The sequence below is a fragment of the Pituophis catenifer genome, unplaced genomic scaffold, assembly GCF_029215685.1.
Source record: "Pituophis catenifer annectens isolate HBS135680 unplaced genomic scaffold, rPitCat1.0.hap2 SCAF_1, whole genome shotgun sequence".
In the NCBI taxonomy this organism is placed as follows: domain Eukaryota; kingdom Metazoa; phylum Chordata; class Lepidosauria; order Squamata; family Colubridae; genus Pituophis; species Pituophis catenifer.
In genome coordinates, this window is record NW_027256881.1 from 136,659,983 (window position 1) to 136,676,165 (window position 16,183).

A 16,183-nucleotide genomic window follows, 5' to 3' on the forward strand; every position below is an offset into this window, starting at 1 on the left:
GGATGGCCGCCGTCTTCGCAGCTGTCGGGTGGATGCCCGAGCCATCGACCATAAACCCCAGGAATTCCACTTGTCGCACAGCTATCTTACATTTAGATTTGTTAACTTTTAGTCCGGCAGCCTCGAAACGACGTAGGACCTGACGTAATCTATCCAACAATTCAGATGTGCTGGCTGCTGCGACGAGTACGTCGTCAAAATAAGGTATGACCCCGGGGATGCCCTGCAACATTCGCTCCATCATACCCTGGAAAATCCCCGGGGCCACACTGACCCCGAACTGCAGGCAACGACACCGGAAAGCCCCCCGGTGCGTCACAATTGTCTGGGCCTCCGCTGTGCGATCGTCCACCCGTAATTGTTGGTATGCCTGGGCCAGGTCTAGCTTAGCAAAAACCGATCCCTGGCCTAGGGAGTGCAGCAAATGCTGCACCACGGGAACCGGATAAGCGTGACCCAGGAGAGCCCTGTTTAACGTTGCACGATAGTCCGCGCAGATGCGGATCGAGCCATCTGCTTTTATCGGTGTTACAATTGGGGTCTCCCACTGGGCATATTCTACAGGCTCCAACACCCCCTGTGCCAACAATTTATCCAATTCGGCGTCCACTCTTTCCTGCAATGCGAAGGGTACCCTGCGGGGTTTTAAACGCCTCGGCGGGACCATGGGATCCAGGCTAAACGATACTGGGGGGCCTTTATAACATCCTAGTTTTCCATCAAAAACTGCAGGAAATTCTTGAACTAACATGTCCAGTTCTGCCGTCTGCAGTGCGTTTACCCCTTGAATTTGGAGACCTAATGCCTGAAACCAATTAAGACCTAATAAACTTGGCAAGGGGGCTTCTACCACGATTAAAGGTAACCTGCCGCAGAAGTCTTTAAATTTAACTCGGAAATGTCCAGTCCCCAAGTTTGCAATGGGGTTTCCTTGGTAATCCCTCAATTGCAGCCGGCATGGGTCCAGGCGGCGTTTAGCCATAGAGGGCACCATGCGTTTTAACGTGCTCCAGGACACAATCGAATTGGCTGACCCCGTGTCCACTTCCATTGTACAGGTCTGACCCTCGATTTGAACAGACAGGGTAATCTTAGGCCGTGCTGTTACGTCACAAGCGGGATACACTCCGTTGACTCCCCCATCATTCCGGCCCCACATTGAGCGGCTGCTTTGCGCGCTCGCTCTCCTGACAGGCACTCTCCGATCTCCTCTGGGGATCGGCTGAGGCGGCTCCGCCGGAGTTTGTGCTCGACAGACACGAGCGATGTGGCCTCGTTGACCGCACCTTCGGCAGAGCGCGTCCTTTAAACGGCACACAGCCCTCGAGTGTCCACCCCCGCAACTCCAACATCCCCTTTGCAATTGCCCCGCTTGTCTATTGGGGCGCTGGGTGTCTTTAATTCGGTCCACTTCACTGGTCACTCCCACATCATCCTCATCGCTCAGCTGTGCTTCGTTATAATGTATTGGTTCAGCTCTCTGTTTGCTAGGCACGTGACCCCTGGGCAAATCGGCCAGGGACAATGCGGCTAATTCGGCTGCACACGCCTCATCCACGGCTTCCTGGAATGTCAATTCGGACTTGGCAATTAAACGTCTCTTCAGATTTTCGTCTCTCACACCACTAACCAGTCTGTCTAACAAATAATCATCCAAATCCACGAATTGGCAATGCCGGGCCGCCTTTCGCAATGCCGCGATATATTGGCTTATGGATTCCCCCTCAGCCTGGTCCCGATGATAGAAATGCTGGCGGCGAGCGATCCGGGACGGAGCGGGTGCATAGTGTTTTTTTAGCTTGGTCAAAAACTCTTCCCAGGTCCCAGCATGAATAGACAAAGGGGCCATCAGAGTCATGGCAGTTTCAAACATTTCTGCCCCACAGAAACTCAGGAAATATGCTCGTTTCCTCTCGCTCGATAACTCCCGGTAGTCATTAGCTATCAGGAAACAATCAAATCTGGCTACAAACGCCTCACAAGACTCCGTCGCTGGATTGAATGGAGCGAAATTCGGGGTGGACGCCATTCCCAACCTCGTACTCGCTAACTATGCGTGAGGCGTTCCGCTACTATTTCACCCCCGCCGGCCTGTAATTTTACGTTACCGCCTCACTGTTTGTCGCCAGACAATCCCACCTTTGTCGCCAATATTACATTTGTGGGTCAATAGTCATCTGAGGTGACTCTGTGCATGGAACAAGACATGTTTATTAACAACCTCTAACAGGCACGAACGAACACACACTCCCGCGCTTTGACAGCTCCTTTTATATACCGAGCTGTCAATGTATTAACCAATCAAAACTCCTGTAGCAACAATAACCAATAAGAACTCATGTATAATTAACCCGGCTGCTAGAGGCCGTGGCAATGGAACCCAGTATGCAACATCTTCAAAATATAAAGCCGGCTTTTTCCCACCCATTTCTTCACAGCAGTTAGAGCTGCCTGGTCTTCAGGATGAATTGCAAATGGTGGCATGGTCCCCGGATGGCACTGTGGAACAGAGTTCTGATCTGCCCAGCAATAGTTAGTTGTTCTTCAGCTCACTGCCAGAACCCAGGCCTCCATTGCCTGCCTGGGAGCAGCCTGTAAGACAGAGGGTTCCCTCTGCTGAGGCAACCTTCATGCCCACTGTTGCAGGCCTTCACTCGGAGGAGCGATTAGAGCCTCAAATCCCTGCCAATATGGGAGCTTTGATCTCCGAGGTGATCAGACAAGGGATTGCAGCCGGTTTGCAACAGAGAGCAGCATCGGTGGTTTCTGATCATCCCAGACCCCAAGTTCACCATCTGAGGTCCCATTTTTCGGGGGAAGCTTTACCCCCTCAGGATCAATACTCCCCAGTCTCTTCCAATCAAGCATCTTTGTTGGAAGAGGAGACACAACAGGACCTAGAACTGCCTTTGTGGGTCTATTTCGACCTCCGTTGTTAAGATCTTTGCTTTTCAAAGTGAAGGATACTGCTCACCTGGTTACCAACCAGACAACTCAAGAGACTGCACCAGGGTCGGATGATCCTGCAGATTCACTCTTTGCAGAGACTACTATAGAGACAGAGGTGATATCCACCCCAGGCTGTTCCTGGACGTAGTGGTCCTCTCCTGGGACAGAGCCAAATAACGTCTGGACAGACGTTTTTATAACATGGGCCCAGACCTTTCCAAGGCCCTTCAGGTACCAATGGTAGATGCCCCTGTAGTGGTGTTATCCTCACCCTGTCATGGCAGGCTCTCTGGAGGACACCCTCCGGCCTGAAGACAAAAGAGCAGAACAGTCATTGGTGAAGGCCCACCAGGCAGCCATGTGGGCTGTTAAGGCCTCCACAGTTGCCTCCTTTTTTAATAGAGCTTCACTGCTCTGGTTGAAGCACTTACAAGAGAGGTTACCAGATGGTGACATGAGGTCCCATCAAGACCTTAATAAATTAATGGTGGCAATGGAATTTTCAGTGGATGCCATGCTGAATGTGGTGAGATTTGCAGCCAAGTCCATCGACTTGTCGGTGGCAACCTGACATCTCCTATGGCTCTACCAGTGGCAAGCCGATGGCAGGAATAAGTGGAGACTGCATCCACCCCGTATTCCAGGGAAAAATTGTTTGGGAACTCCCTGGACCCTATTCTCGTCAAGTCCAGGGACAAGTGTAAGATTCTGCCGTCCATGTCCCGGAAAGCTGACTTACGCCCGCCCCCTTTCCTCCCAGACAAGGACAGCAACAGGATAGGCTGGGCAGCCAAGGGCAGCAGTACCCACCCAAAAGGTCCTTTTGAGGGAGGCATCACTCAGCATTTGAAGTGATTGCTCATCCAACCCTCCCATCCCTCCCATCGGGAATCGCCTGGCCTTCTTTGCCAGCCAATGGGAGGACACCACCACAGATGCCTGGGTCAGAGAGGCAGTGAGGTCAGGCCTCTCCCTGGAGTTCCTCTTCACTCCCCCGAGACTTTTCATCTGTTGTCCTGTATCAAAGGATCGGCCATAAAACATCTCTTGGATATTCAGGCTGTCCAACTGGTTCCAGATGAGCAATGGGGACAGGGGTTTTATTCCCTACTATTCATAATCCCAAAGACCTCAGGGGGATGGAGGTCAATTCTCGACCTCAAAACCCTGAACCCATGAGTCGAGGTGGCACAGTGGTTAGGGTGCAGTACTGCAGCTACTTCAGCTGACTGCTAGTTCAGCAGATCAGTGGATCAAATCTCACCGGCTCAAGGTTGACTCAGCCTTACATCCTTCTGAGGTGAGTAAAATGAGGACCCAGATTGTTTGGGGCAATATACTATTTAGTATACTGTCTTTGGTGTAAGCCGCCCAGGGTCCTCGGAGAGTGGGCGGCATAGAAATATGAATAATAAAATAAAATAAAACTGTCACATTGTTTACCGACAGTTTAAGATGCAGTCGCTCCAGACCATCTTAGAGAGTGTCAGAAAGGACGACTTCCTTCCAGTGGATCTGATGAAGGCATACCTCCACATACCCATCCTCCCCACCCACAGGCAGTTTCTCTGCTTCCATTATACGGGGAAACACTTCCAATACCGAGCATTACCATTTGGCCTGTTCTTTACCCTTAGGGTGTTCACCAAGCTGATGGCCATGTTAGCGGGCCATCTCTGTACTCTGCCGGTCAGGATCCAGTTTTATCTGGACAATATCCTTATTCAGTCCAGTTCAGAACCCCAGGCAAGGAGGGACCTGGCTACCACAATCCAGGTTCTCCAAGAAAACAGATTTTCTATAAATATCATCAAAAGCCACCTGGTCCCAACGAACCAACTGCTCCATTTGGGAGCAGTCATAGACACTGTGGATTCCAAGGTCTATCTGTCCCAAGAGCGCCAGTCAAGCCTGAAAGAATTGGCAGTTCATATAAAGAGAGAGCGTACTGTGCCAATACTCCTTCTCTCTTAGCTCCTGGTCAAGATCGTGTCCTGTATTTCTATCATACCACAGGCACGACTCCAGAGCAGAAGTCTTCAGGGGTTCCTCCTCCGATAGCAGTGGTCCAGCAGGAGCAGTTCATTGACCAGAGTACAGGTTCTGCCAGAACAGTGGTGGGTTTCAAAATTTTTTACTACCGGTTCTGTGGTTGTGGCTTGGTGGGCATGGCAGGGGAAGGATACTGTAAAATGTCCATTCCCACCCCACTCCAGGGGAAGGTTACTGCAAAATCCCCATTTCCTCCTGATCAGCTGGGACTTGGGAGGCAGAGAATAGATGGAGGCGGGGCCAGTTGGAATTTTTACTACTGGTTCTCCGAACTACTCAAAATGTCCGCTACCAATTCTTCAGAACTGGTCAGAACCTGCTGAAACCCACCTCTGTGCCAGAGGTGATCCTTTCTCTTGAATGGTGGACTTTTCCAGGCCATCTCCAAGGGCTGCCAGTTCAGAGACCCAGGTCTCCTGACACTAACAACCGATGCCAGCCTATTTGGTTAGGGAACTCTCCTCCAGACACGTATGGCTCAGGGTCAGTGGCCTCAGGAGGATCTGAGCCACAACATAAATTGGTTAGAGCTCACGGCGATCCACCTGGCCCTCAGGAAGTTCAAGGATGTGGTCTCAGACAGTCACATTTTGGCCTTGATGGACAATGTGGCCGCCAAGGTCCACATCAACTGCCTAGGAGTGACCCATTCCAGGCCTCTCATGCAAGAGGCCAAACAGCTGGGCCTCTGGGCGGAGACTCACCTATTGTCCATCAGGGCAGCACATATTTCAGGCGTGGCAAATGTACAGGAGGACTGGCTCAGCAGAGCTTCGGTCGACCATGCGGAGCGGCACATGCACCCGTCCCTGTTCTGGGAAATGAAGGACTGTTTCGGCCTCCCAGTAGTCAACCTTTTTGCCACCCAAGACAACCTGACATGGGACCTGGCCAAGGCCTTGGATTCCCTTACCAGAGCCCCCTTCGAGCCTTTGAGAATGGCCAGCCTCCACTTCCTTACATGTAAGGTGGCATTTCTGGTGGCCATTACATCAGCCAGGCGGATATCAGAACTGGCGGCTCTATCGGTGAGGAAGGACCTTTGTGTGTTCCATTCTGACAGGGTGGTTTTGTGGCTGGACCCCTCCTTCATTCCCAAGGTGAACACTTGATTCCACAGGGCTCAGGAACTGGTGTTGCCAAACTTCTGTCCTGAACCAGTCCACCACTTGGAACATAGGTGGCACACCTTGGACATGAGGAGGGCCCTCTGCATTTACATCAAAAGGACTTCCTCCCTATGGAGGATGGAATCCCTGCTTGTCTCTTTCCAGCTGGGCAACAGGGTCACCCCCTCAACCTTGGGACAGTGGATTAGGGCGTGTATCGCCAAGGCCTATGAGATCCAGGCCTTGTCGTTGCCTAGGTGAGTAACCACCCATTCTACCAGAAGTGCAGCCACAACTGCGGTGTGGGCAACACAGGACTATAGAGGAGGTCTGTCGAGCGGCCACCTGGTCCTCTCCATCCTCCTTTATCCGCCACTATAAACTGGACACTTATGCCTCAGCTGAGGCGACCTTTGGTAGTCGAGTACTTCAGCGTGTCCACATGGAGCAGGGGACTTCGGACCACACTGCAGCCTACCCATAGGACAGCCAGCTTTGGTATATCCGATTCCTGGATGCTAACTCCACCACTATGGAGAAGGGACATTGCTCTTACCTGATACACTCCTTCTCATTGAGGTGGAGATAGCATCCAGCCCCATCCAGATTGGCGTCCGGTCCTGGGCCTATGAGGGCATACGATTACAGCATAGCACGTCAGTTTGCATTGACGCCTTCATCAAAAAGCTGGGGGACGCAAGCAGAGGAGGTGTGTCATCACAACTTACAGACTCAGTCCAATTAGCTGACAGACAGAGTTAACCCATTCCTGGATGATATCTCCACTCAACAAGAAGGAGCTTATCAGGTAAGACCAACGCCCCATCTCATTGAGAAGTTGATTCAGATGACTGAAATCTTGTCTCAGCTCAACCAAACTGAAATCCATAGGGAAGTGTTATAAGCCTAGGATTAAAAAAAAAATAGGTATGGTTTTCAGTTGTATCTTATTGTTTCATCATAAAATTGTAGGTGTTCTCGTCTCAACCAAGTTCCACTGAACTGAAGAGCTTATCTGTACTGTCCAATTATTCTCTCACCAGAATGGGTAGGTAACCATTTTTGGAGGGCAAAACCAGATATGGTTTTTCCTCTACTTGCAAAGATGCTTCTTCCTGTTAATGTTATATATGTTAATGTAAAGCACTCCTGTCTGTTTGGGGTATAACATTTCAGCTTTACTGAAGGCTAATTTCATTGATTACCTTGCAGACGAAGGACCAGTGCTTGTTATGAACTTTAAAAGGTTTGACACTTCCTTTTTCTCAGCAGAACTGGAATAGAGGTACCTTGAGAAATAGTTTTGCTGGAATGGCTACTGGCTTTAGAAAAACTTTGTGTGTAGGGGGTTGCCTAGCTCAGCAATATGTATTGATACATATTTTTTTCTTCATACATTTCTTTGAAAATGTTGAAAAGGCAATTTATTGAGTCCTAATGAAACATCTGATCACGTCCTATATTACAGAAGATGTCTGGCATGAATCTATATTAATCTTCCTGACATTTTTTCTTTCATATTAAAACAGACTCTTCAAATGTTTCATCCAAAAATACGAGCAATCACTATCTAGCAATTTTGCTTCCCCATCCCCTTTACATGGTAATAATTGAAAAACATCTCATAAATGACTTCTTCAGAATCAATCCCCTTCTTCCTATTACACTTGGATAGGTTGAGTTTTTTAAAAAAAAAATTAACCACATGTACATCAAGTAAAAAATGCATATTCTCTATATTTATTTGTGACTGCAATCTTGGAAGGCAGAATTAGTTCCCATCAGATGTTACTCATGCAGTTCTACTAGAAGTATCTGTGGCAGTCTTAAGACACATTATTGGGTAACTTATCTAAAATCATATTAAAGTCAGAAGCAAAGTCAGAGTTACAGCCATTTGCTTTCTTTGCTGACTTTGAGAGGCAGGATTATCTATTTGGTTCACTGCAGAAGTCCAAACATTGATAACATAATTGATAATAGTAGTTTCCTGTTATTGCCCAGTAAATGTTTTTTGGGAAAAAAACCTGTCTCCCACAGAATGCCAAGCAGGAATTTCCAACTGCTTCACCATTTTCACTGATATGCCAGGAACTAACAAACTCTGTAAAATTGTGCTTATCAAATATTAATTATCAATATTTTCATATTTCTGCATAGGAAGAAATTAGAATGAACAATATTACCTTTTATGCCTTTTGGCATAACAAAATAATATTTCAATTAATAGTTTTACCTATGTGTCTTTATAGTGCCTTCCTGCATTCTCCCATATTTTATTTCAGAACTGTTAGAAGCACTAGGCAAATAAAGGGAATATTAAGCAGTAAAAATACTTCTAGTCATATGATTTTTCTCTTCCACTTATTCCATCATTTGTATATCAGGAAGTGTCCAGTGGTGGGTTTCTACCGGTTCGCCCCGATTCGGGCAAACCAGTAGTGGCAGCGTCGGGAGGCTCCGCCCACCCGCCCGGACATCATTACGGACGTGCCGCATGCAAGCAAAGCAAGCGCGCGCACGCATGCTCACAGTTCCGAACCGGTAGCCAAGGTAAGTGGAACCCACTACTGGAAGTGTCATCTTTCTTTAACCAATAGGCTGTCATAATAAGAATCTGAAATTTCCCAGTTGATCTGCTCCAACATAGTGCTACTTGCAAATTCAAGATATGTTATTTCCATTTATGTTATTAACATAAAGCAAATTGCAATTTTGAATTTGCAATTCACAAATTGTGAATACACTGAGCTAGCATTTTCTCCTCCCCTCTGGAATCTGTTGGAGCATTTACAACTTCTGGAGTGGAACAGAAGTTGTAAATGCTCCAACACTGGAAGTTTTTAAGAAGAGATTAGATAACCATTTGTGTGAAGTGGTGTAGGGTTTCCTGCCTAAGCAGGGGGTTGGACTAGAAGACCTCTAAGGTCCCTTCCAACTCTGTTATTCTATTCTATTCTATTCTATTCTATTCTATTCTATTCTATTCTATTCTATTCTATTCTATTCTATTCTATTCTATTCTATCTTTCTGAGCTTTCCAGAAGATTCAGAGCGGTGGTATTTCCTAGCATTTTCACCAGTTTTGAGGTCTGTTCTTCCTGCCTGAGGGAGCATTTCCCCCCCCTTCATGGAGAGGAGGGGAAATCCCTCAGCACACTAGGAAAATGGACCTCAAATCCAAATGCCTTGGACATTCCCAGAGCCGATGACCTTGGGGATGGAACTGTCTCAGGCTTCAAGGTGGCACACTTGCATTCCAGGGGTTTCCCTCCCAAACCATCCTCACATTCTGATGCCTTCCCTCCCTTCTTCCGTTATTTTTTTCTAGTTGCGAGCAGGCTGCATACTGAGTCAACCATGACAGTCCCCTCCACTTGCAACCTTTCCTGTGAGCTTCTCCATTGACTTTCTGGGGAAGCTGGCAGACATGATTGCAACCATCTGAATTCAGGGCACTTGGCAACCAGTTGTAAATGGGAACAGGTTGCCCAGTACCTGAAATGTAATCAGGTGACTTGGTGATGATGGTGGTGTGATATTGTATGACAGATGGATGTGCTTTCCAGGCCATAAAGCACCCATTCCAAGGCCATTATGACTGCTTGAATAACCAGTTATAAATCAAGGACTGTGTGTACATAGTACCACACAGATCAGACAGGAAACACAAGCAGCTAAATTAATTCTACATTCTTGTAAAGTTACACTAACAGAATCATGCAAGTTTGAAAGTAAATTTCTCCTGCTTTCACTTTTATTGACTGAGTAAAAAGGAAGGATCCTTTCTGTCTAGTGTACAGCTGCAGGTTTGCTGTCTCTTATCTGACTGTTCCCTAGTCAACATCGCCTCGCCCCTTCTCCCAATGTCTTTCCCACATACAGTGGTGGGTTTCACATATTCTTACCAGCAGCTCACCACGCGTGTGCACGCTCGCTTTGCAACGCATGCCTTCCGCACATGTGTCCAGACTTCCGCGCATGCACTTTTCTCACGTGCCTTCTGCGGATGTGCCCAGCCTCAAAAACATGGCTAAATAGGATGGTATTACACTGGGGCGGATGGGCGGGTAGGCGGGCCCACCCGCAGTCGCCACTGGAACTGGTCTGAACCAGCTGAATACCACCACTGCCACATACCAATAGGTGTATACAGGATAGTTGAGTAGTTCTAGTCTCTCTTAGCAACCAGTAATACGACAATAGATTTTCAATCTCGGTCTCTTTGTGATATCAGTGCGCTAAGTCAATGGAAGCCAAAGAAACATCATTTTCCCCTCTCTATATTGTTCATTAAATTCTGATGCAAAAACAGAACAGCCATGCGCTGTAATTTCAGAGAAGATTGTAGATATCCATATAACTCTGTGGGGTTTCCACTATGTTGATTTTTTTTTCATTTATTCCCTATTTCACCCCATGAAATTCTTAAGTGAAAAGGTTTAGCTGAATAATTCAGGAATTCGGATTTTTAAAAAAAGAGTGGATGTGGAGTGGATATGTTTGGGAGGAATAAATCAACATACTGAAAAGCTCTCTAGATGTTTGTTTTAATGATTAAAATGGTGGCTTGGTCTTTATTCTTCCTAAAAGAAATGGAGAAAATGAACCATAGCAGTGTCACAGGTTGGGGAAAAAAGAAGTGTAACTTCCATCACAGTAACAATAGCTTAATATAAAATACGAGAACCATATATCATAAGGGTGACAAGAAAACAGAATTTGTGCAGGGAAAAAAAAAGGAATCTGATATCCTGCAGAGAGGTCAGACAAAAGTATCAGAAATGATGTAATCTGAAGAATATATGCTGACACTTTTCAGTCCAACAGTACAAGTATATTAAAAGACTGAGGGTGTCACCCCCTCCCAAGTGATGCTTAAATGGAGCCAGATGGGGAAGATGCTAAATGAAACACCTGTGGTCTTGCCAGCTGAACTAGTCTGAAAGTGGAGATGACGGACGGACGGATATTTATGTGTGTGTACACATGTGTGTGCGCCGAGGTAATATAAATGCTCTTGTAAAAGAAATACGGGAGATATCATAAACTACAAGCACAATATTATTAATATAAGGATGGAGTTTTTAATAAAGAAATATTGGGGACTGTGATATTTCTTATGGCCACAAGATTTCAGAGACAGCTTTCTAAAAGGTACCAATAAATTGTTCATTGTGTGTTTACAGAATCTTAATATTTCTCCAAATTAATGTAAGTTTTAGAAATGGATCAAGCATATACATTGAAATTTGGGATATCTTTGTGTTCCTTTAGATACAAAGTAATTATTTCCACATCAAAAAACCAAAGAGATAGATAGATAGATAGATAGATAGACAGACAGACAGACAGACAGACAGACAGACAGACAGACAGACAGACAGACAGACAGATAGAGACTTGCCTATATTTATCAGATATCTTATTGGGGTCTCCACTCTCATTTTTACCATTCCAATATTCATGTTAGCAAAAGTCCTTTAAGAATTGTATATAATTGACATTTCTTTAAATCTGAATTTTCTCCAAAATTTGTATTATTATCACTTTACTCCCTAATGTGATTTTCCATTATGCACACGTGCACACATATCTTTATGTTTCTCAGCTATTACATAGATGGGTTTTGTTTGTTTTCGAAAACCTACTCCAAAGTCCCAATGTAATCAGCTGAAATTCTGTTGAAGAATATTTCAAAATATGGGAGGATTATTGGTTCTGATTAAAATTAAAATAATTATATTGTGGGAAATTCTGATATTTCCATTTTTATATGTTTTAATGTTTAATATCGGGAAGCTTCTTCTTCTTCTTTTGCTTCCTAGCCTGTTTGATTGCTTATATTTAGGTGTCTGCTTGCTTATCTATTGTACTCCTTTAAGTCTTTGACATTTTCAAAGTAATGTTAAAGTATCAGCTTAATTATTATTTGTAAAGAAAGTAAATACAACTATTTTCTACCTAGAAAATGGAAAGTAATGAATCTCAACAAAACATCTTAATCATCGTAAATGAACCAGTGTGATGTACAAGATTTTCCACTTCTTTGCTTAAATCTGGGCCCCAGAAGGCAAACCTGAGGTTTTGTAATTTTAATTCTATTTGATAATAAGATATTACTATCTAATACAGGCAGAATGTATTAACCTCCAGTCGCTGCTTGACCTTCAACTTTCAATAGTCTCTTTAAGAAAGCTTTTCTTAATTTTGCAAATGGGGTCTGCTGGCAAAATATTCTCCCCATGGATCCCTTCTTTCTCATACATGCAGCATTGCTTCAGTTAAAGGGATAGGCACAAGAATTGGTATGGTTAGCATATTGATTTAAGAAAGCTATGTGTTAAAATTAAGCAAAATTAAAGGCTTTGATTTACAAACATCATAGGGGTCTCATAGGGGTCATTGGGTAAACACATTCAATCTCCTTCTCGGTGCAGAAATCTAGGTTAAAGCATTCCTTACAGATAAGATGTCTATTCTCTATTTGAACATCTACCACTTACCTAAATAATCAATTCCATGTTAAACTGCTCTTACAATTCAGTTGAATTCCTAACATTCAACTAGAATCTGATTTCCTGTAACTTAAATCCATTATTTTGCCTTCTGAATTCTGGGATGAATGACCTTTTCTGTGATTTCCTTTCAAGTATTTGACAGCTGCTACTACAATCTCCCATCAGTCATCCCTTTTCTAAAGGCTAAAACAGTATTCAGCCTCTTTAGTCTCCTTGTAAGTCTTACTTGTCAGTTCTTCGCTGTATCTTCACTGCCTTTCTCTTCAACTTTTTAAGTTTTTCTCAGTCCTTCTTAAGGTGAAGTACTTAGAGCTGCACACAGTACTTGAAGTAGAGTCTGAGCAAAGGACAATATTATGCAGTAATTATTTCTCATTATTTTGAAATTAGTCTTCCTGCAGCTTATACCGACATTTTTCTTTGCAGATGTACCACACACTGCCGACACCAAAAGGAGGACAAAAACCAATCAGATATGCATATCTTAATTGATAAATAAGTCTGGACATTTAAAAATAATACTAATTTGATACCATCTATATTTACTATATTAACTATAATTTTAATAGAAAGATGATATCTAGGATGAGTTTGATCCTAGGTAGTGGCAGATATTTCTCTCTCTGGGCACAATGAGAATATATCTCATTGTCTATTTAGATCCAGTCCAGCTTCAGACCTGGGTACAGCACGGAAATGGCATTGGTCGCGTTGGTGGATGATCTCTGGAGGGCCCGGGATAGGGGTTATTCCTCTATCCTGGTCCTATTAGACCTCTCAGCGGCTTTTGATACCATCGACCATGGTATCATGTTGCGCTGGCTGGAGGGACTGGGAGTGGGGGGCACCGTTTTGCGGTGGTTCTCCTCCTATCTCTCCGACTGATTGCAATCCGTGTTGACAGGGGGGTAGCGGTCAACCCCAAGGTGCCTTGTTTGTGGGATGCCACAAGGGTCGGTCCTCTCGCCCCTCCTGTTCAACATTTATGTGAAGCCACTGGGTGAGATCATCCGTGGTTTTGGGGTGGAGTTCCATCAGTACGCTGATGATACTCAACTGTACATTTCCACCCCAGACAATCCCAACGATGCCTTGGAAGTAATGTCCCAGTGCCTGGAGGCCATGCGGGTCTGGATGGGGAGAAACAGGCTTTGACTCAACCCTTCCAAGACCGAGTGGCTGTGGCTGCCGGCATCCCGGTATAGCCAGCTGACGCCATCGCTGGTTATTGGGGGCGAATCATTGGCCCCCATGGAGAGGGCCCACAACTTGGGTGTCCTCCTGGATGCACAGCTGTCTTTAGAAGGGCACATGACGGCCATGGCTAGGGGGGCTTTTTATCAGGTTCGCCTGATACGCCAGTTGCGCCCCTTTCTGGACCGGGATTCCCTACGCACGGTCACTCAAGCACTCGTCACCTCTCGTCTGGACTATTGTAATGCTCTCTACATGGGGCTCCCCTTGGGGTACACCCGGAGGCTCCAACTGGTGCAGAATGCGGCCACACGGGGGATTATGGGAGCGATGGGGCGCTCCCATGTGACTCCTCTCCTGCGCGAGCTGCATTGGCTTCCAGTGGACTTACGGGTGTGCTTCAAGGTGTTGGTGATCACCTTTAAAGCGCTCCATGGCTTAGGGCCGAGGTACTTATGGGACCGCCTTTTGCCACCAATAGCCTCCTACCAGCCAGTTCACTCCCACAGAGAGGGCCTTCTCAGGGTGCCGTCGGCCAGACAATCCTCCTTCTCTGTGGTGGCACCTCTGGAACAATCTACCCCCAGAGATACGAATGATCTCCGACCTCCGGACTTTTCGTCGGGCCCTAAAAACTTACTTTTTTTTTTTTCAGTTAGCCAGTCTGTCTTGATTTTATGGTAGGTTTTAAAATTTGATATGGATTTTTAAATTGACAAGTTTTAAATTATGGACCAAATTTATTTAATTATTTTAAATCTATTTTTAACTGTAATGTTATGTATAAATGTTTTTATTTTGGCTGTTCACCGCCCTGAGTCCAAAAGGAGAAGGGCAGTATAGAAGTTTTAATAATAATAATAATAATAATAATAATAATAATAATAATAATAATAATAATAACCCCTCCGAGGAGCTCTACCTTGTCATGGTGGAGGGGCTTGCGTGCTCTAGTGATCCTAAGGGCTATGCTGAACAGGTGCAACCATATCAGACAGACCTTAGGTGAAGGGCCAGACAAAATCTGCTCCACAACCCATTCAAACATGGTGAATACAGAAAAAATGAAATTTATGCCGGCTGAACCGTCGCCCAGATTAACAAGGGTTCCGTTGGATGCTATGGCTCCTGGGCATTCTATGCAAAATGAGTTACAGGGCTCAACTCCCTCTGCTAGGCAACCAGGGCATGGAGCTGACAAGCTACTGGAAGAAAAACCCAAAAAGCGAAAAATCTGGACCAGGGAAGAAAACACCTCTATTATGAAAGCTTACTATCAGTCTGAGCCAGCAAAACATGGATTTCAAAAAAGAATGTATCAGATTTGGAAGATGAACCATATGGACTGTGACACCAGTGAACAAAGGTTAATGGACCAATGACGTGTAATCCTAAACCACAAATTTTTCACTACAGAAGAATTAATAGCAATAGAAGAGAAAGCAATTAATGGTCTGAGTACAACAACAAAGAAGAGTAACATCAAGAATGATTTCCAGACTCAAAAGCAAATTGAGGAAGAAAGGGAAGAAGAGGATACTGAGCCTTGGTAGTACAAGGGTTTAAAGCACCCTGTTATTAAGCTGCTTAAGACCAGCTGCCTGCAATTACTGCAGGGTTCGAATCTCGCCAAGGCTCAAGGTTGACTCAGCCTTCCATCCTTTCTAAGGTAGGTGAAATGAGGACCCAGTTTGTGGGGGCAATAAGCTGACTTTGTATAAATATACAAAAAGGATGAAGGCTATTGCTGAGCACATTGTAAGCCGCCCTGAGTCTTCGGAGAAGGGCGGCATATAAATCAAATTAAAAAAAAAAAATGGATGAAGATAAAGAACAAGGAAGCACTAAAGAACAAACACCAACAGATAGTGCTCAATTAGCTGGAAAAATAAAGCACCAAATGGAAGATGATGAAAGAACACGTTTGCCAAAGCTGAACCAAGTGAACCGGAAAGAATTGAGAAATGTACTAAAAAAGGTCAATGAGGCTGTGCAAACTATTCGAACCTCTACATTAGCCAAAACTAACCAACTGATGTATGCAGCAGCTGTCATAACCACCAAAGAACTGGGGTTGAAAATACAAAAGAACCAAAGAGGCAAGAAGGGGAAGCCTAAGTGGAAAATTCGGTTAGAATTGAAGATCAAAAAAGTACATGGAGATTTGAGCAACTTGAAGAACCTAAGGCAAGGTCAGCTAAAGAACAAGCAGGTCAAAAGCAGCCTGGAAGCAAGATACGATCTAAGGAATAAGGAGATTGCAGTAGTAATTGAAGAGCTGAAGCAGAGGGTTGTTGCCATCGCTGAAAAGATTAAAAGGTATGAAAACCGAGTAACTCAGTTCAAGGAAAACTCACA